The sequence below is a fragment of the Elaeis guineensis genome, chromosome 14, assembly GCF_000442705.2.
Source record: "Elaeis guineensis isolate ETL-2024a chromosome 14, EG11, whole genome shotgun sequence".
NCBI classification, from domain to species: Eukaryota; Viridiplantae; Streptophyta; class Magnoliopsida; order Arecales; family Arecaceae; genus Elaeis; species Elaeis guineensis.
The window spans coordinates 6,782,903-6,803,609 of NC_026006.2; the positions used below are offsets into that span (position 1 = coordinate 6,782,903).

A 20,707-nucleotide genomic window follows, 5' to 3' on the forward strand; every position below is an offset into this window, starting at 1 on the left:
TATGTTGACTCATTTCACAAATAGATCAGCACATTTCATAAATAGCAGTCCTATTGCTAATTACATAACAGAAAATAACTCAATCAAAATAAATCATGAATATTCTTTTAGATCTAATCTAACATATTCATGATAAATTTCATAATGAAACATTTATAATTAATTTTTTTCGCTGCTTTATCTGCATGGGATATAATTATAGCGGCACCCCTACCGCCATAGGAAACCCCATCGAATGGGAGGAGAGGGCCTTTAAACCCTGCTTTTCTCCTATGACCGGACGACTATGGAAACCAACCCAATTCGATTACTTACTACTTGGATTAAGTATATCTAAATATATCAATTTCAAAATTTAAATTTTAAATTTTAAATTTTAAATTTTAAATTTTAAATTTTAAATTTTTGAATTTTAAATTTTGAATTTCAAATTTTGAATTTTAAATTTTGAATTTTAAATTTTTGAATTTTAAATTTTGAATTTCAAATTTTGAATTTCAAATTTCAAAATTCAAATTTCAAATTTTGAATTTCAAATTTTTGAATTTTAAATTTTAAATAACTTTCAAAATTTAAATTTTAAATTTTGAATTTCAAATTTAAACTTTTAGATTACAACTTAATCTACGCATGCAAATATATATATCATATCTAAGAACCCACTCTGATACTATTTGTGGAGAAAATTCAATGCAGGGGTAAAATGGTAAATTTAAAACTTTTTCAAAATTATGATTTTACAGTAAAAAAATATTAATTAATCTAATTAATTAACATGAATTTATCCTACACTAGGATCTAAATATGATATATAGCATGCATTCATTTAAATTTGAATTTCAAATTCAAACAGTAAATACTTTACTGTAATATGTTCAGAACACAATACCTTTGTGCGGGTAGTAAATCACCATAATCTGATCACTGTCGAGAGAGTCTGATCGTTGCGATGCAGCCACACAGCGTGTCTGGCCTCTGTGGATCATCCACATGAAGCTCCCGGTCTGATCGACTCCTCACGAGTGCTAGCTCGTTGTAGAGCCCTTTTGACGGTCGATGCTGATCGAACTCCTTCGATCGATGTCTGTCAATTCTTTAAATACTCCAGATCGTCAACAGACATGCTTGAGAGGATGTTGAAGATCTTCTTGAGATTTTGTGAGCTCACGATACTCGTAGCTTACTTTCTCACTTCCCGAACCCCAGGCTAAAACTCTAGGGAACTCACTGGAAACCTTGCACCCACTTTTCTTTTTTTTCTTTCTTTTTCTCTTGGAAGGATATGGACTTTCTTCTCATGCACAAGACTTCTCACGCTCTAGAATTTTTCTTCAAAAATCTTCTTCTTGCACGCCCCACTCTTCTCCTCCTTTATAATAACGTCAAACGTCTTATCCAAAAGAAAGGATAAAGATGAGTAATTGCACATTTGAATTCAAATCAAATTTTGAATTCAAATGGACACCAACTCATCCCTTATCCACTAAAGGCATGAGGCGTGGCTTAAATTATGCATGGAGTAATTTCATGAGAAAATTTTTCTCACGTAATAAATGGGGTATAAAAAAAGGGATAAGGTGCAAAGATTGAATGGCCAACCAATCATCCTTCTCCATTCATATGGTACATTAAAGTGAGGCGTGGAGAGGGCTTGGCGTGAGGAAAAAATTCATAAGAAGTTTCTTCTCATAAATTCAAATGGGTGCAATGGAAGTGAGGTGGCGCATGGAGATTGGGTCAAGGTGGTTTAATTATTTAAACCAACCTAATTGAACCAAATAAGTTAGGTCCAATTAGACTAATTTAAACTCAACTAAATTAGGCTTAATTAGGCTCAATAAAATCTTAATCAAATCAAAAATTGATTAAGCCCAACTCCTGATCAAATCAGAGACCAAACCATCTCGACGATTAGGTCAACTCTTAACCTAATCGGGTCAAACCCAACTGAATCTAATTCAATTGGACTTGATCTAAAAAATAATTACTCAATCAAATTGAGTTAATTAGTGATCAAATCATTAATTAAACTTCTCATAAATACTGAGTCCAAATCCGATGGGCAATCAGGCATCAGAATTCATCGATATGTAACCCTGATCGAAAGTCCCAACCAGTGGGACTCTTGACCCCGGTACCCATAATGTGTGGAACTCGTGATCAGAGAATCTTGATTCTCGATCACTGAGTCTCAAACATGTAGGATTCTACACCGACCATCAGATCAGATAGGAACCTCTAATGTGTGTGACCCCGCAGGTTCAAACCTAAGCTGGTAGTACAGGAATCAATTCCTGTACTAATCGAAGTGACCATCCAGCAATGGTACCCGACATCCGGATAGATCAAATAGTCACAATCGCAACACTCAGAACCTACATGAATATGGTTACTGTATAATTCATCCTTTTGACCCCTGTGTTTAGGATGACTTAGGTTAAACTGTCAACCCTGATCAGATCATCCGAATCGTGCTCAATTCAAACAGTCCTGTGACTCCTCACAAGGACTACCCTGGCCAAGGTTTTGCTAAATTGAAACACGACTGTACACAGCTCCTAAACTGGAGTGGTCAATCCCATCTTGACATATGCACCAACAAGTCAAGTACTTGACTACACCCAGCAGCCTTCCATCACTGAATTAGAAATTCAGGTAGTCCAGTGCCTAAGTGCAGTGAGTTGCTTGCAAGTCACCGTGGCGGTCTTAGGTCGGAGGGACATTTATATCGATATTCCATTGGAGCAAATCTTGACAGCAGAAATAGCTCCGGAGTCGGTCACGTTAAGTGCAGATGTACCCTTACATCTCACCTGTATGCCATACCAGTGTCTCCATACTCATTGGTTAAGAGGATAACCAACCTATATGGCACACAACGACCTATGCTTGATAAACGTTGTCGTCCTTGGTAACAACGTATCATTTGGTCGCGAACAGATTTAAGGACTAAACGACAAATCCTCCTTTGTCGAGTCTAAATAGTCCTAAGGACTTCACCACAATATAGGAGTTCATTAGAAGATGAAATATTTTATGATGAAAAAATATCAAAATAATTTTTATTAATTCATAATTCATGTACATATACAAAAATGAGCACAACCATCAACAGGCTGACGATTGGCTTTGGGACACTATTTCCAACAAACGGGATCCTGATCGAGAACATAGCTTAACTTTTTTGAGGTCAGGATAATCCTGAAGTTTCTGAGCTAGTCTTTGTAATTATCACCAGTCAAACGATTAGTTTCAAAGATGCGAGCTAGAGGATTTGAGGCTGACATGATGGTTTAACTGCGAGAGTAGAGATTCAAGTTAGACTTTTATATTTAATATTTTAATTTACTTCTGGAGACTTTAAGATGCAAATAATGACTCTCACTAATTTTTTTGGATCTCTCCACTCTCTTGGAAGAAAATAAAAATTCTAACGCGATAAAGGATTCCTAATAGGTGCTACAGTCCTACCGATACCATGCACCTCACCTAACAGTTATTGGTAACATGCACATCGATACGTAGGTAACTCTTTGTCCAAATGCTTCACTAAGCATGTTACAGCCACTTAGTCTCTAAGTCAGGTGAGCTCACCTAACAGTTATTGTCCACACTTCTTAGTTAAGTCCGATCCACCATTCATAAGCAGGTGCAAGGCCGTTATTGGGTCCCTCACCTAACAGTTATTGGGTCCAACCCCATCCTTATCCTGGAACAACTCTTTGCTAATAGAATGTTGCGTGTTCCCAATGTAACTGAACCACTGTGACCAGCTGAGAACAATCAACGTCGGTAATACGCCCGCACATTTACAATGATGAAAGACCTACGGACTTAATATTTGTAGAGAAGTTTGAGTTTATGTCTTATCTAATCAGTCATCATATGACCAATCTTACTGGTATGGGCTAAATCAAACCGCTAAGCAACCTAATTCAAGATCCAATCTTCCAAATTGGTCAGGTAAGTGAAGAACGGTGGAGATCCCCCCGTTGCCTTCCTCAGACACCAATGAATTGGCCAGATCGGCTAACAGAATTAATTAAATAATCATGTCTCATTAACTTGCCTTAGACACCAATAGGTCGATTGATCATAATCGAATAGCTCAAATGAATTAGGCTCAAACCAACGAGTGAAATTAGGTCCTTAGGTTAATTGATTCTACATATAGGACTCAATCGATTTGATCAAGAATAATTGTATGATCATTAACTTAATTGATCTAACTCAATTCAGTACTTGACTCGATTTGATCAATTACTTAATCGAATTAGACCCATATGACTCAAATCAAAAATCTTAGATGTAATCATATTACATGATCTAATTTTTTATTTTTTCATGACCAAAATTCTCATGTACAAACACAAATTTTAGATTTTAAAATCATATTTGAGATCTAAATTTTTTGCATGAAAGTAAATTTTAAGATATAAAAATAATTTTCAAATTTTGACATATAAATATATATCACATATATGCATATAAAATTAGATCTAAACAAAATTTCAGATCTATGCATGATATCATATATCTCATATACTAATCATGAATGAGATTAAAAATAAATTTATGATCTAAATATGCAATCATATATCACATATATGAATCAAAATTTAGATCATAAAAAAAAATTTAAATTTCATGCATGCATATATATTTCACATGAACATTAACTAGAACTCTTTCTAGATCAAAATTCAGATCTATACATGCAACAACATATCAACTATATGTTCTAAAACTAAATTCAAAATTAAATTTCAGATTTAAAGATCTATCTATATATTTTATGTATCAAGAAAAAATTAATTTTAAAATTTTTTCAAAAATATATATATCAAAATTCAGCATATGAAAATTCATGGCTCTGATACCACTATTAAAATTTGGAGTTTGGTGCATGCATGTGTGTTTTAAAATTTTATTTTTTAAATACCACAGTGGAGAATAAGATTAAAAAAATTTTAATCTGAATTATACATACATAAAAATATAAAACCAAATGGATCTATTTTATATACTGAAATTGATATATGCTGAAATTCAGATTGTGATCAAATCACATACCTGTTTCGCAATCTCTTTCTTCAAAAATTGGATCTAAAAGAGATAAGGCTCTCTGTTAATTGAACAAATATCCGATCTCTATGAGTATCCACTCAGAATCAGCCTGGAATAGTCCTTTATAATCTAAATTTTGATTCTCCAAAATTTAACCTGCTGAATCTGAATGAAGCCTAGATCGCGATCAACACTTGATCTTTCTCCTTGATCTTCTTCTTCTCCTCTTCTTTATAGTTTCTCCTTGCTATGTGCTACTATTAAATATTAGAAACCAACAAGGAAGAGGCACCCAAACTCCTTTGGACATGGAACTCCTTGAGACACGCATCCCAAGGAAGGGATGTATAGAACATCCAAGAGAAGAAAAAGAGAGAGGAAGAGAGGACATGGGGAGAGCCTTTGAGTGTGAGGGGCTATTGATTTTGATGCTCTAGGAACCTTAGGGGAGGTCCCTTTAAATAGATATAAGGATTAAATCCTATTCAATCATATAATATAAGTCCTACTTGCATTAGGATTCCTATTAACTTAAGTTATCCAACTTACACTAAGATGTCCATTAGGCGCCAACTATTGGAGCTCTTGCATCCATAATTAAACATCCTCTTTTGCACCCAAGAAACATCTCATATGAAAACTAAAAGCCTTCTAATTAATAGACACGTCCAAATTGATCAAATCAAAGTGACATCCCATAATAACTATCATGAAAATTTATAAGGGACGTGCACCCTTAATTTATGTGATCCATAACCTTAGACACCCAACAATTAGAGTCTCATGAATCTTATTCATATAGGTTATTAGCAGGTAATTAAGTTAGAATTAACTTATCAAATAAATAATCTCAATAGAAAGAGAAATTGAATCCAACTATGTGCTAGCAAGGTTACTATGAACCCAATGGGTTTCTCTAAATCTAATTGACACTTCATAAGCTCAATTACTTATTTCAAACCTAATCTTTTTGTTGCATGACCTCATAGGTTTAATTCTATCTGGTAGTAAGACATACAATGATCTCTATCATCGTATCATTGAAACTCTTTTTAATGAATCGGAATAATTTCACTCAAACTCAACAAAGATTATCGATCCAAAACAATCCTAGTGAGCTCTCACAATCCATCAGTGACACCTAGCAGTATGTAGTGACAATCCAGTAGAACTAAAATAAACCTCTAGGTGAAGTTAACGTGTGATTTAGTCCCTCTATCGTGAGTTCCGACTAGATGGCAGGTCATGGATAAATCGTCAAACGTCAACATCAGTCATATAATAGATTGATTAGCTCAAGTCCAGTTGTGACTTCTATGAAAATTTTTTTCCATCAATCACACTGCTGTGGCCACAGACTCTTGAACTTAGCCTCTCAAATCCCATAGAACTACTTCTCTCTATCAAAGTCGATAGATCCTATCTTGATGCGCACCCCACTCCTACAGTGGACCAACTATCGCCAATATCCACTACAAGAACTCATTGAGATCTATGTTTATATGTCAATCAAACTCCAGCAGCCTCACTGTGAGTAGTAGTACCATCTCAAGTCAAAAGATCAGTCACACAACTACAGCATCGAGACAATCACTGATGATTGAATAGAAATTCAAGTGATCTCTTGTATGATCATGCTCAGTGCTAGTTGTTCTCTAACAACCATCCTCACTTGTCGTCCTATGTCTCTACACAATAGATTAGAGACCCATCTATCTCGAAGAAAGTAATTTATACACCAGTCTATCTTGATCTATCATCATCCTCATGATGATCTTATGATCAGGAGCCTTTAGGAATTAAATACATGTCTTTAATTCTCAATACTTTGAGAATATGTATCGAAACTAATTTCATGGATGATTCAAGGATATATTATACTTGAATGAAAAAGAACTTATCCCTTTTATTAATCATATCAATATATTAAGTACAAAATTATATTTTAAATTTATTACAATATGTCAGCCATATTGACTTCTAAGACATACATCTAACAAATATTGTTTACATACCACTTAACAACACAATGGAAAAAGAATTCACAACTGCATGTTTGTCACATTATGAAGAGTTGTTATCCAATATGAAGTACTTTTTTGTAAAACATAATGTAAGAATATCAATATGGAACAGGTTGTTTCAATTCGCAATGAGTATTTTGCAATCAAGTATGCATAAACAAGATTAATGTTCAAATCCTTTGCCTCATAGGTTCCTTGGTGATGCTAGTCACAGCAACAATTGAGACTAATAACTCGAACTGACCAGGCCAACAAATCCAATTTTTGAAATGGAACTAGTTGGAGTAAATGAGAAATTAAAATATTAAAAATGAAGGCACTTCTCTCAATTAGGGCTGGAAGTGGGCTCGGGCCAGCTCGAGGCCCATCGGGTCGGGCCGGCTTCGGATCGGGCTTCAAGCTTGACCTAAAACCATCCAAGCTGGACTCGGGCTAATAAAATAGGGTCCATTTTAATTTTAAGCCGGGCTCGGGCCCGAAATTGAGCCCGATTAAAAGCCCAATTCCAACCTGAGCTGCATTTGGTTCAAGTTCAACCTGATTAAGAGCCAGAGTCCTTTTTTCAAGGGAAGATGAAAAACCCTCAGCAGCCCTCCCCGCTCTCTCCATGACTCCATTCCTTTGCAAAACTTGATCAAAAAACCCTGAGCGACTGTCGGCTGAGCCCATCACCTCGACCCCTCTTCAGACTTCCACTCTTTCCTCTTCCTCTTCTCTTCTCCATCTTCAGTTCTTCCCCGTCGAAGTTGTTCATCGCCATCGTCGGTCGAAGTCATCTTCCGTCGAAGTAGATGTTCCGTCTCTGGTCCGTGTTTTGTCCACCGACCGCCATCATCATCTTCCCCCATCGTCGATAGATCTTCCATCTTCCCCATTTGGTGTGTTATGTCCCTGGTCCGTGACACCAGTCCTGCATCTTTCCTCATTGTCATCGTCGTCTTCCTATCTTTGGCCATCACCGTTCATCATTTTGGGTTAGGATCCTCTGAATCTCTTTCCTTCAGATCTCATTCACTATTTTCTTTTCCTCTCTAGGGTTTTAAAGTTTATTACCAGAGAGCGGAGGCTTCAACACCGTGCTGCCGTGGCCGTGCTGTCATGCTGCCGTGCTGGGAGCTGGGCTTCAACACCTTGCTGGAGCCAAGGCCCAAGGTTAGACCTCCATCCTTTTAATCCCATTAAACCCTTAAACCCATTCTCTTTGGATCTTCCTCTTCTCTTTACTCTTCTGTCTCCTAACTTTCTCAGTTTTCCCATCGAAGTCTCAAAGTCGAAGAGGCTGAAAAGCCCTAGCTTGGCCCTCCTTGATCCATCTTCTGTCCACCGACCGATGACCACCATCACCGTCTCTTAGGTTCACCGTGCTGGGTAGCTGGGAGCCTAGGCTTCAACATCTTACCAGAGCCAAGGTTAGATCTCCATCCATCGTGCCTCCAGCCTCCTCTGTTTTGGTCTTCTTCGATATCATTATGTCATATTGATCATAGTTAATCGCCTGTTTTAGCATACTGATCATGCTAAAAGCCTCTCCTGTTTTGGTCGCACTATGCATGATTGTTTTGTTGTAATTAATCATTTATTCATTTTAGGCTTTTAGCTAATCGCCTATTTTAGCCTACTGATCATTTAAGCACTATGCATGATTATTTTGCATAATGGTCAATTTTAGGCTTTTAGCATACTGGTCATATGCAGAGCGCTGCACTATGCATGATTATTTGCACCTGTGATCCGAAACCACCAGCAAACAATCGATTCCTTCAAGAAATTTCTAAGACAAAGTTGCATGATGTTTGGCATATGTCAAATTTTTTATGTTTTGTCATATTTATTTTCGAACAATTAAGATTTGATCATGGTATTTCTTCAAAAAATTTTAATTTTTTTAATAATTTATGTTCTTATTTTGACAGATTATTTTATTTATGTCTCATTTTAAAATGGATGAAAATGAGACTATTCAAAATATAAGAAATGGAGATGATAAAGATGAAGATACCGTTGAAGCTATTGAAAGTGACAAAGATTCTAAAAAAAAGATCATGGGTATGAAATCATTTTATCAAAGAAAAAAAATCTGATGGACCAATAGCTATATGCAAATATTGCAAAAAAGTATTAAGTGGCAATACTAAAGGAGGAACAAGTTATCTAAAATGACATCTTGAAAATATTTGCAAGAAATATCAAAAGAATCCGGTGAATCAAATGTTTATAGTAGCAAGTTCAAAAGATCCGATGAAATCTTTTAAATTCAATCATGAAGAAAATAAAAAATTGCTTGCAAAATTTATAATATATGCCGAACTTTAATTTCGTACTGTTGAGCATCCTATTTTTTCTGATTTTATAAGATCTCTTCAACCATTGTTTAATATTATTAGTCGTAAGACAGTAAGAAGTGATTGTATGGCTTTGTACCAAGTAGAAAGGAAAAAATTGCATGATGTATTTAAGAAATTAAATTCTCAGATTAGATTTACTACTGATATTTGGAGATCAAATCAGAAAATCGATTATCTTTCTCTCACTGCACATTATATTGACTCTGAATTTTTTCTGCATAAGAGGATAATTAGTTTCAAGAAACTAGCATACCCTCATACAAGTTTTGCAATTGAAGATGCTATTGAAAAGTGCCTTGTTGAATGAGAATTGGATTCTAAAATATGTGCTTTTACTTTAGATAATTGTTCCACAAATGATGCTGTAATTAGAAGGATTCAAGATCATTTTTGTCATGGAATATTATTTGATGGAGAGTATAGTCATATTAGTGCTGTGCACACATATTAAACATTATGGTTCAAGATGGAATGAAAATAATTTACGAAGCCATTGAATGCATAAGGGAGCTTATTAGATATGTGTCTGTATCTCCATCTCGAATGCAAGGATTTAATAAAATTGCACAATATATAAGACTTCCTATTAAAAAAGAGCTCACTTTGGATGTTGCTACAAGATGAAATTCTACTTATGAAATATTGACTGATGCAATTGCTTATAAAGATGTTTTTAATAGATATGCAACCAAACATTCATGTATATGCCCCACTAATGATGAATGGAAACAAGCTAATGTAATTGTTAAATTCTTAGAAGGCTTTCTAGATGCCACTAAAGTATTTTCTGGTTACAAGTATCCCACATCTAATTTCTATGTAAAAGAAGTTTGGAGAATTAGGACCTTATTGATGCATGGGAGTATTAATACTAATGATATACTAAAGCAATTGACAAATGAGATGCAAAAGAAGTTCAATAAATATTGATCTCAGTGCAATATTTTATTGGTCACTGTTTTTATTTTGGATCCTAGATCAAAGTTGATATTTATAGAGTTTTGTTATCAAATGGCATTTGATATAGGAGAGAGCAAAAAGAAAATTGATGAGATTCGTGCTTATCTTTATAAATTTTATAATGAGTATGCAGATGCAATAAATGTACAGCCTTCTGTCAGTTCAAATGAGCTAACAGCTGATTTTGATGGATAAAGTCATATAACTTCAGTTTCTTCCTTTAACTTGAGCAAAATAAAATTTGGTATGGATTTTGTTCAGTTTAGAAATCAAAGTTTTTCGAAAAAGTCAAAGAGATCAAAGCTAAATAGTTATTTAGATGATGATGTACTTTCTAATATAAGGGATAAGTAGTTTGATATCTTAGCATGGTGGAAGAGCAACGCAACAGTCTATCCTGTACTCTATCGAGAATGGCTAGAGATATTTTTGCTATTCCAGTCTCTACTGTTTCATCAGAATCGGCATTCAGCACTGGTGGTAGAGTTGTAGATCAGTATCGAAGTTCATTGAGCCCATCTACAGTCGAGGCTTTAGTTTGTACTCAAGATTGACTTCGTGAAGAATATAATGAAAGTATATAAATAATTTAAATTTATGTTATATTTTTTATTTACTCATAGTATTTATATTTTGAAGATTTACGATTGATATGTGTATTAACAGTTACAAGTAGCTCAAATTTTTTGAAGTTGAATGCGGATGATGACACCCCAGAACGAGCCGAGCAGTAAAGTTGGGATGTGGATGTAATAATATGTAATCATCTATATAGTATTTCTTTAATCTATATAAAATTATAAATTTATTTATTTAATAATTTCTTACTACATTAATTAGAAAAAAAATTTTTGAAGGCTCAGAGGAAAAAAGTATCATACTGTGGGACCTCCTTGCCTTTGCCGGATATGAGGTGAGAAGTATACTTTCATGATAGTGTTCCATTTCTTTTGGTTTCATGATCTTATCTACCAAGGCATGATCAAATGCGTTTAACCTCACTAGCTATTTTTGACTGCAGTAATCGTTTGGTTTTTTATGTTACTTGACTGATAGATCATATCAATTATTAGAATTTCATGAGTATACCTTATGTATTGGATTCGGGTGAATTGATGTCATTCTTGTTGCTTTGCAGGAGCTCCACTGCTTGACACCTCAAATGTGTATTTTATGATGATAACTTCATGTGGTTGATACATTCTTGTGCATTGTAAGCCGTTGATGGGCAATGTCGATGTTTCCATCATGCACTTGAAAAACATATTCATTCCATCTGATGTCTTTGACATCAAATCCAAACTAGCTGGGCTCAATAACAACAGGCTCTGTTTACTAATCTTTCTGTCAGTTAAACTAGCTGGGCTTGAAACATATTCACTGTTCTTAAATGTCAACAATTTCTGTACTTCTATATATGGATGAGTAAATGTGTAGATGATATGGGAATAGAGATTTTCCATGTCGGACTGATACTTCAGGTGTGCTCATCTTGGATATACCTTGAGTAGGGTCACCATTGTTATATAGTGCGAGTCCAATTGGACAAACTTTTAGATTTGTTCATCCCAATACTGTAGCGAATGAATGTTGACTGGATAAGTAAATGAGCAGATAACATGTGAATAAAGTTTTTCCATTCCTTATTGATCTCGTAGATATTCATCTTGCATCTACCTTGAGTAGCGCTCAAAATTCAACATAGCAATAGGTTGGTAGGACCAGCTTGCACATTTCCCAAAGATATCTCGATCGGTACAAATTTTGGTTGTATATTTTGAATCCTTGGATTGTAGAGGAATTTTGTTGATGAAAGCAATAACTTATTTATTTTTTTCCTGAACCGTCCATTTAAATAGATTTTGTTTAGTCAGTTTTGCTTAGTGTAACCTAAGATGTTTGCCAGGGAATAACCCATTAATTAACTACCTAAAACTTTTTGAAGACTTGTATGTGCCTGTCTAGGAGGAACATTAGTTGAACTTTAAAGTTAAGCTTTGTTGCATATTCTTTTGATAATACATTTTATCCATTGACGAATTTTAGTGTTGCAACTGTTGACGTTGCTGATATTGCTTTATCAGTGGAGGATCTCATTAGAGTTTGTTGCCTTTTTATAGCCTCTCCTTGCAATTGATGTTTGGGAGGTATGTGATTTTTCTTTTCCTTCTTTCTTTCTTTGTTTTTTTCTTGAAGTTATACTCTGGCTGATGAAGAGCATGTACTGAGCTATTATTAATGTTCCCATGCAAATTTTCTGTCTGGGCAGCATGCTTACTACCTTGACTATGAGGTTAGCTTCCGTCAATAGCATACATTCATATGACGGTCAAACTAGTGCAATATATATTGCAATATGTTCCCTAAATTATCTGTGAAATTTTGCAGAAGCAGAGAGCTGATTATGTGTCCATTTTTATTGAGAAGCTTGTTTCATGGGACATTGTTAGCTCAAGGCTTGACATAGCAATGTATCGCTGAAGATGTTATGTCCACATGAGAACTGGAGTTGTGAAGCTGTCATGTTGCCGAAGAAAGTCTTTTTTGCTCAAATGTATTAATGTGATATCCTTCGTCTGTTCACCTGGTAAACTTCATGGTTTAGCAAATTATGTCGTGAACTGAGTTTCGAGAGATTGGTGATTGGACATACTCCGCCTTAAAACTTTTTATGTGATCTTTTCTTTAAATTACTGTAATAATTGTCTGCATCTATTTTATATATATATATATATATATATATATATATATATGAAGCAACCGCATTAAGATGTCTCTATTCGACACGTGATTAAACAGTTGCATGACATGTGATTAAAAAAAAAAAAAAGACTCGAACGATCGAGAGAGGACCAGCCCCTCAACTCTCCACTACCACGACTACTCCGACGACACCGTTCATGTTCTCAGATCACGCCCTCACAACTCTCTTATGCGCTGCCATGACGCCATGCGAAAGAGGAGAAAGAAAAAACCTAATGCTAGATTCAACAAGAAGGGGACGAGCGAAGAAACCTGGAGCCTCACCCCAGGAATTGGAGAAATTTACAATTATGTCCTCTAAGTTTCTTCTCCCCTCCCTCCTCTATCCTGTGAGCCCTCCAAAGAAAAAAATCATTGCAACAAGTCCGCGATGCACTTTCATTTGTTTTCTTGCTCTCCCTCTCTTCGCCCCCTCCTGCTCTCTCTCTCTCTCTCTCTCTCCTATCTCCCCTCTCTCCACCCCACCCCCGGCCTTTTATTTTTTTTCATTTTAATTTGAGCTTCGAGCCCAACAACTGTTGGGCGAAGACGAACCGGATCCGCACGGGCTAAGAGTGGGATATCTTTATTTTATTTTGAATGGTGGAGCAAATAGGAACCGTTAAATTAGATGTCGCGGATCGATGACGTAGATCATTTGGACGGTAGATGTGAGGTTGAATGCATTGTGTTTCTTTTGTGAGAGAGAGAAAGAGAAGTGCGTTTGACAGGTGCCAGCGAGAATTTTTTTTTTTTCTTTTTCTGAATTATGGTGGGGGACTTGGAAAAGTAAATAATATCGGTGTACAAGGTTTTTTAGGCATATGTAGTGCTATAGTTACAATATACCAAAAATGCAAAATAATAACAACGACATCTGAACAGTAATGAGATTTAATTTTTCTCATAAAGATATAGAAATTCTCATAATATCAACCAATATTTAAATTAAAAGAAATCAAAATTAAAAACCCAAATATCACTAACTTGATGAAGAAAAACTCGAAATAAAAAAAATAAATAAATCTCTCTAAATCTTAGCAAGTTTAACTGAATAGATATCTTCCAAAGCCATGTTCCAAAGACAAACCGACTAATTCTAGATATTCTACAGAAAAACCGGCACAAATATAATTAAGAGGACCAATTAAAGCTATAGTGGCATAACCATGAGAAATCTTTATATTAACAAAAAGAAGAAAATATTATAAGAAATTATCACACCAAATCAGAAAATTAAGGAAAATCTTTATCTTTTTGAAAACAATCAAATGATACCACTTGGGCATCTCCAAATTTTCCATAGTATTAAAAGATCGGAACAATTGATGCTGAAAATGTTGATTCAAGAAATTATTTCTCTATCAGTAAAAGATAGAAATGATTATATTACTTTTTATTATTATATTATTTAAATATTTTAAATTTTTATTTTAATTTAAAATATTTGATATCATCTATAATATTTTTTATATTATGTTAAATTTTTTATTTATAAAATATTATTTAAAAAAATAAATACACGTCGTGCTAGTCTTAAGTTATTAAAATCAAACACCTCAGTCACTTCAGATAGTCTTCACTAACTATGAGACTGATTTCAAAATGGCATAGATATGAATGATGGTAGTGATAGAAAACTGTCTTCCCTTTTTGAACGGCTTTTGTGCCATAGAATCTGAATCAATGTCATGACTCTTAAGAATGCCCTGGCACCAGTACACATGGAATTTGTTTACTTTGTGTACCTTGTGATATGGCCGGTGCTGAACGAATGTGTAGATCATTCTTGTTTTGCAGTGTAATTATTTAGCTCTCTACCTCAAAAAGCATGCAATGTAATAGTTCACTAGGCTTGCTGAATTATAGACTCTGATCCAGCTACCTAGCTGTCAAGGTTTATGCTGGTGTGGAAGCAAAATATTCTAGTAAGGTTATTATTGTTTAAATGTTATAGTTTGTTCCTGAAAGTTACTTGATCATGATGCTGATGTTTTATTGTGGTGATAACCTAAAGGCATACTGTCATATGCTATGCTGCCATTCTTATGACTTCTGTCATTAATGTAAGCACCTGGATTGTAGTCAGACTATGGATGCGGTAAAATGCTTCAAGATATGAAGCAAATGCCAAGATTATGGTGGTAGTTGACAAGAGAACTACACTGCAGATTTTCAGGATTGGAAGCCATGGGCAAAACTACATTAACTTTTTGCTGAATTATCGAAGGCCAGCACATTAACCATTTGTATTTTTCCTCACACTGATCGAAGGCCAGCACATCAACCATCCAAACTGCCATTTAAACAGGTGAGATTCGGACTTGGACGTGGTCTAATTCAGGCTTGAACAATGGGCTCATTCGGGCATGGACATGGGCCGGGCCTGATTGGGGCTTGGATGCGGGCCAACCCAATCGGGTTCAGGCCGGATCCGGGCTTGGGCTCGGATCGGATTCGGGCCATATATTTTTAAAAAAATTCGAACCTAAGCCCGATCCGAAGCCCGACAAAAAAATTTGGGCCAAGCTCAGGGAGGGGTGTGGCCCGGCCCAGCCCAGCCCGATTCTAATCTTACTCTCAATGTTTGCAAACTCTACATGCCTATGACCTTTCATCTGATGCAACCAACAAAAAGAATTGTGAGTTAGCATATCCCCTCTATGAATTTTTTATGCATGTTTTTCTACACTTTAGCTAAGCAACAACGAACTATTACTTAATGTTGAAACACAACTATTGCTGCAGAAATATATCTTGGCTGGAGTTGATCAACGACCATAGGTCGGCGACGGGAGGACGGCAGTGGTAGAACCTATAAGATAAGTCTCTGATCGAAGTTGGCTCCGACGGATACCCTTCAATGCTCAAATCAGAATTTTGAAATAAATAAAAAGAAGTGAATATATTAAAAAAAAAATTTCTCATACCTTAGAGATTCTCTGTGGACTTCTATTTATAGGTAGAGGCTAAAGAACGTGAGAAGGGAGGAGAATTAGATAGCCTTGCCTTATTGAACGGCATATGCTTATTATCTTCTGCTTTATTTGGAGGGATATTTTTATTATCTCCTTCTTTATTCGCTCATCATTAGTTATTTCTAGTAATCACGGGATTTGAAGATCCATGTCGGGGCTGATCTTTCTCGTTATACCTGATAAGGTTGCTCAAATACCTTGAATCAACTAGCATCAAGATCGGACCAGGCCAAGCTTCCCTATGCATCGGCTTTATCAAAGAAAAAATTTTTTATCCATAATATAAGTCTCTTACTTTTGAGTCCGAACTAAAATTAGGTCGGATAAAAGGAGTACATGTAGTAGTCGATGCTATTCCTGATTTAGTCATCCGATGTGTGGAGATTGTAGTGTCACTTTAAGCTAGTCACATTCGGATCACCTTTCTTAGGTCAGATTGTATAGACCGAGGTGTTCAGGCACTTTAGGTGGTCTCCTGAAGATTGTGTATTGGTTGGCTTGTCCTCAAGATGGGGCTTTGTGTAACAATTCCTTTGAGGATCTCAGCTTGGATTGGCATTGTTGATGTTACGAGCCTCCAAGAATTTCTTTGCCATTGCCTTCTGGACATCCGAAGCTTTTTATTCGAGTATTCGAGCATGAGGGATTCGAGGGTTCCTTGGATTAGCCCTCGTTCCTCGATTGTCGAGATCCTCTTGTCGACTATTATCGTCCAGAAATGAGACACCTTTTGCTTCTTCTCATGGCTACACTTATTCAGAAACGAGACACCCTTCTCATAGCTATATTCTTCTTGAAACGAAATACCTTCGAGAAACTCATCGTGGCTATATTCGTCTTCAAATGAGGTACTATTCTCATGGCTATATTTATCCGAATATGAAGTGCCTTTGAAAAACTCATTATGAAATATTCATTTTGGGATGAAGCATCCTTCTCATGACTATATTTATCCAAAGATGAAGCACCTTCAAGAAACTCATCCTGACATATTCATCTTGGGATAAGACGTCTTTTTTGTGACTATATTCATCCGGAGATGAAGCACCTTCAAGAAAATCATCGTAGCTATATTTGTCTTGATGACGAAGTGCTCTTCTCATGGCTACATTTATCTTGAGACGAAGCACCTTCAAAAAAATTATCATGACTATATTTGTTTTGGTGACGAAGTACTCTTCTCGTGACTATATTCATCTTAAGATGAAGCACCTTCAAAGAAATCATTGTGGCTATATTCATCTCAGTGATGAAGCATCCTTCTCATGGCTATATTCACCTGGGACGAAGCACCTTCGAGCAAATCATCCTGGCATATTTGTCTTGGAACAAGGTACTCTTTTCGTAGCTATATTCGTCTTGAGACAAAGCATCTTCGAGGAACTTATCATGGCATATTCGTCTTGAGACGAGGTGTTCTTCTTGTGTCTATATTCATCTTAAGATGAAGCACCTTTGAAAAATCACCGTGGCTATATTTGTCTTGATGACAAAACACCCTTCTCATGGTTATATTCATCTTGAGACAAAGCATCTTCACGAAAAACATCATAGCATATTCATCTTAGGACAAGGCATCCTTTTCGTGGCTATATTCATCTTAAAATAAAGTACCTTTGAGAAAGTCGTCATGCCTATATTCATCCTAATGAAGAAGCATCTTCTCATGACTATATTTATCTTGGGACGAAGTACCTTCGAGAAAGTCGTGGTGGCTATATTTATCTTGGTGACGAAGTACCCTGCTCATGGCTATATTCATCTTGGAACGAATCACCTTCGAAAAAGTCATCGTGGCTATATTCGTTTTGATGATGAAGCACCATTCTTATGACTATATTCATCTTGGATTGAAGCGCCTTCATAGAAGTCATCCTGGCAATATTTATCTGGGTGATGAAGCATCCTTCTCGTGGTTATATTCATCTTGAAATGAAGCACCTTTGAAAAATGGTAATGACATATTTGTCTTAGGATAAGGTGCCCTTTCCGTAGCTATATTTATCTTAGGACGAAGCACTTTCGAGAAACTCATTGTGGCATATTCGTCTTGAAATGAGGCACCTTTCTCATGGCTATATTCATCTTAGGACAAAGCACCTTTGAGAAAATTGTCGTGACTATATTTGTCTTGATGACAAAGCACCTTTCTTATGGCTGTATTCATCTTAGGATGAAGCACTTTCAAGGAACTCCTATGGGTTGGCTAAGATCTTTTTCGTCCCAAATAGTTGAAGTTTGTGGGCTCCGCTCGACATCTTTTGGCCATTGTCATTGCAGCCTCTACTTGATTTGCTCATTAGCAAGGAGCATCATTAGATCATTGAGTTATGGATCTGCACACAAAAAATGAAAAAACTTATCAGATCGGCTCTAACCAAGTCTTCCGACTCCTAAGTCAAGTCGAGCTTTAGAATAAAAAAAATAATAGATAATTAGAGTCGTGTTATCTTATTTTAGTCAATTTGCCTCTAGTTGACTTTTATTAGTTGGCATTCTTAAGTCAATCTTTCACTTCTACTTCCCGGAGCTCGACTTAGGGAGGTCGATCTTTGGAAGTTCGGCTTTCAAAAGCTCGCTTTTACGGGGTCAATCTTTGGAGGTCGACTTTTGGGAGGTTGGCTTCGAGAGCTCGGCCTTCAGGAGGTTGGCTCATAGAGGTCTGCTTTCTTAAATCGTCCTTGGACTTCATCTTGGTGTTGGGCTTCACTTCAGCTTCGATCTTTCATCTCAACTCCATCTCAGTCTTTGCCTTGGCTTAGTTTGACCTTTGTCTTGGCTCAGTTGTTCTTTGCCTCATTTCAATTTGATCTTCACCTTGATTCAATCTTGATTTTTGCCTCAACTCGGATTGATCATCACCTCGATTCGGCCTTGAACTTTGCCTCAACTCAAATTGATCTTCACCTTGACTCGATTTGATCTTTGCCTTAGCTCAACCTTGATTTTCATCTTGATTCGATTTGATCTTTTCCTCGGCTTGATTTGACCTTCACCTCAACTCGACATTGATCTTTTGCCTCAACTCAGGTTGATCTTTGCCTCGGCTCAAGTTGATCTTTAAAGAAGGTAATATCTTTATTGAAGATAATTTCTGATTCTTACATTTCATTGTTCTCCAATAGGAGTATATATAGATTACAAGGTCTAGCTATTGTAGCAATTACAAGAAGAAGGAATATCTCGATTACATACTAAGTAAAGAGAAACTAAATGTAGAATAGCTAAACAAGGAGAAAGACCAAATAGGAGTGCCAGCCAAATATGAATGTGTTGACTTGCTAAACATAGAAAAGAGCCAAATAAGAGTGCAAGCCAAAATAGAATGTTGGGTTGGAATGAGTGTGTGCTGATACACCCCCTCAAGATGAAAAATCGAAAACACGAATCTTCAGCTTGTCCCTTAGGAACCTAAAACGGGAGGTACCCAAGGGCTTGGTGAGAATATCGGCAAGCTGATCTTGGGTGGAGATGAACTGAACAGATAGTTAATGTCTTGTAACACGTTCACGAACGAAATGAAAATCAATTTCGACATGCTTCGTGCGAGCATGAAAAACAGGATTGGCCGACAGATAAGTGGCCCCAATATTGTCACACCATAGAATCGGGGGATCATGTAAGGGATGGCCAAGTTCATGAAACAATGACTCAAGCCAGATAAGTTCAGCTGATGCATCTGCTAAGGCTTTATATTCAGACTCTGTGGACGAGCGGGCAACTGTTTTATGTTTACGAGATGTCCAAGAAATGAGGTTGGGGCTGAGAAAGATTGCATAGCCCCCAGTGGAACGCCTATCAGTCCCACTACCCGCCCAATCTGCATCTGAGAAAGCTTGGAGAGAGCGAGAGGTGGATCGACGAATGTGTAACCCATGATCAGCTGTAGCTTGAAGGTACCATAAGATGTGTTTGACCATAATCCAGTGATCAGTATTAGGAGACTGCATAAACTGACATACTTTATTCACTACAAAAAAAATATCCGGACGTGTCAATGTAACATACTGAAGAGCCCCAACAATGGAGCGATACTATGTGGGGTCCGGATGGGGAGCACCCCCTGAATCAGAATCCTTTGTCATGGCCATTGGGGTCTGAACAGGTTTACAATCAACCATGCCTGTCTTTAAAAGAAGATCTTTAATGTAGCGGTTTTGAGATAATAATAATTCAGTAGAGTTCCGAACAACCTCAATTCCTAAGAAAAAATGGAGATCACCAAGATCCTTAATAGAAAATTCCTTAGCAAGTTGTTGAAGGAGAAGAGAGATCTGACTGGAGTCATTGCTGGTTACCAAAATATCATCAACATAGATGAGCACATAGAGGACATGAGACCTCATCCTTAAAATAAATAATGAAGGATCAGTTTTGCTGGCAACAAATCCTAGTCAGAGAAGAAACTGGAAGAGATGGTGAAACCAGGCACGGGGTGCTTGTTTTAACCCATATAAAGATTTGTGAAAATGACAGACATAATCTGGATGGTCGCGGTCCTCAAACCCTGACGGTTGGGACATATAGACTTCTTCTGTTAGGTTGCCATGTAAAAAGGTATTATGAACATCTAATTGTCGGATGGACCAAC

The 20,707-nt window shown here is 36.4% G+C and overlaps 1 long non-coding RNA gene and 1 pseudogene across 2 annotated transcripts in view; one reads left to right on the top strand and one right to left on the bottom strand.

Annotated features, from left to right (window-relative positions):
• The first annotated feature begins 10,288 nt into the window (after window positions 1-10,288).
• Window positions 10,289-11,130, top strand: LOC140853766 (zinc finger BED domain-containing protein RICESLEEPER 1-like; annotated as a pseudogene).
• A 7,030-nt stretch (window positions 11,131-18,160) lies between these two features.
• Window positions 18,161-20,707, bottom strand: part of LOC105034501 (anaphase-promoting complex subunit 13) — a 39,771-nt gene continuing 37,224 nt past the window's right edge. For both annotated transcript variants that reach the window (XR_012136760.1, XR_012136764.1), the window contains exon 6: window positions 18,161-18,452. This is a non-coding gene — a long non-coding RNA (anaphase-promoting complex subunit 13). The remainder of the gene's footprint in view (window positions 18,453-20,707) is intronic.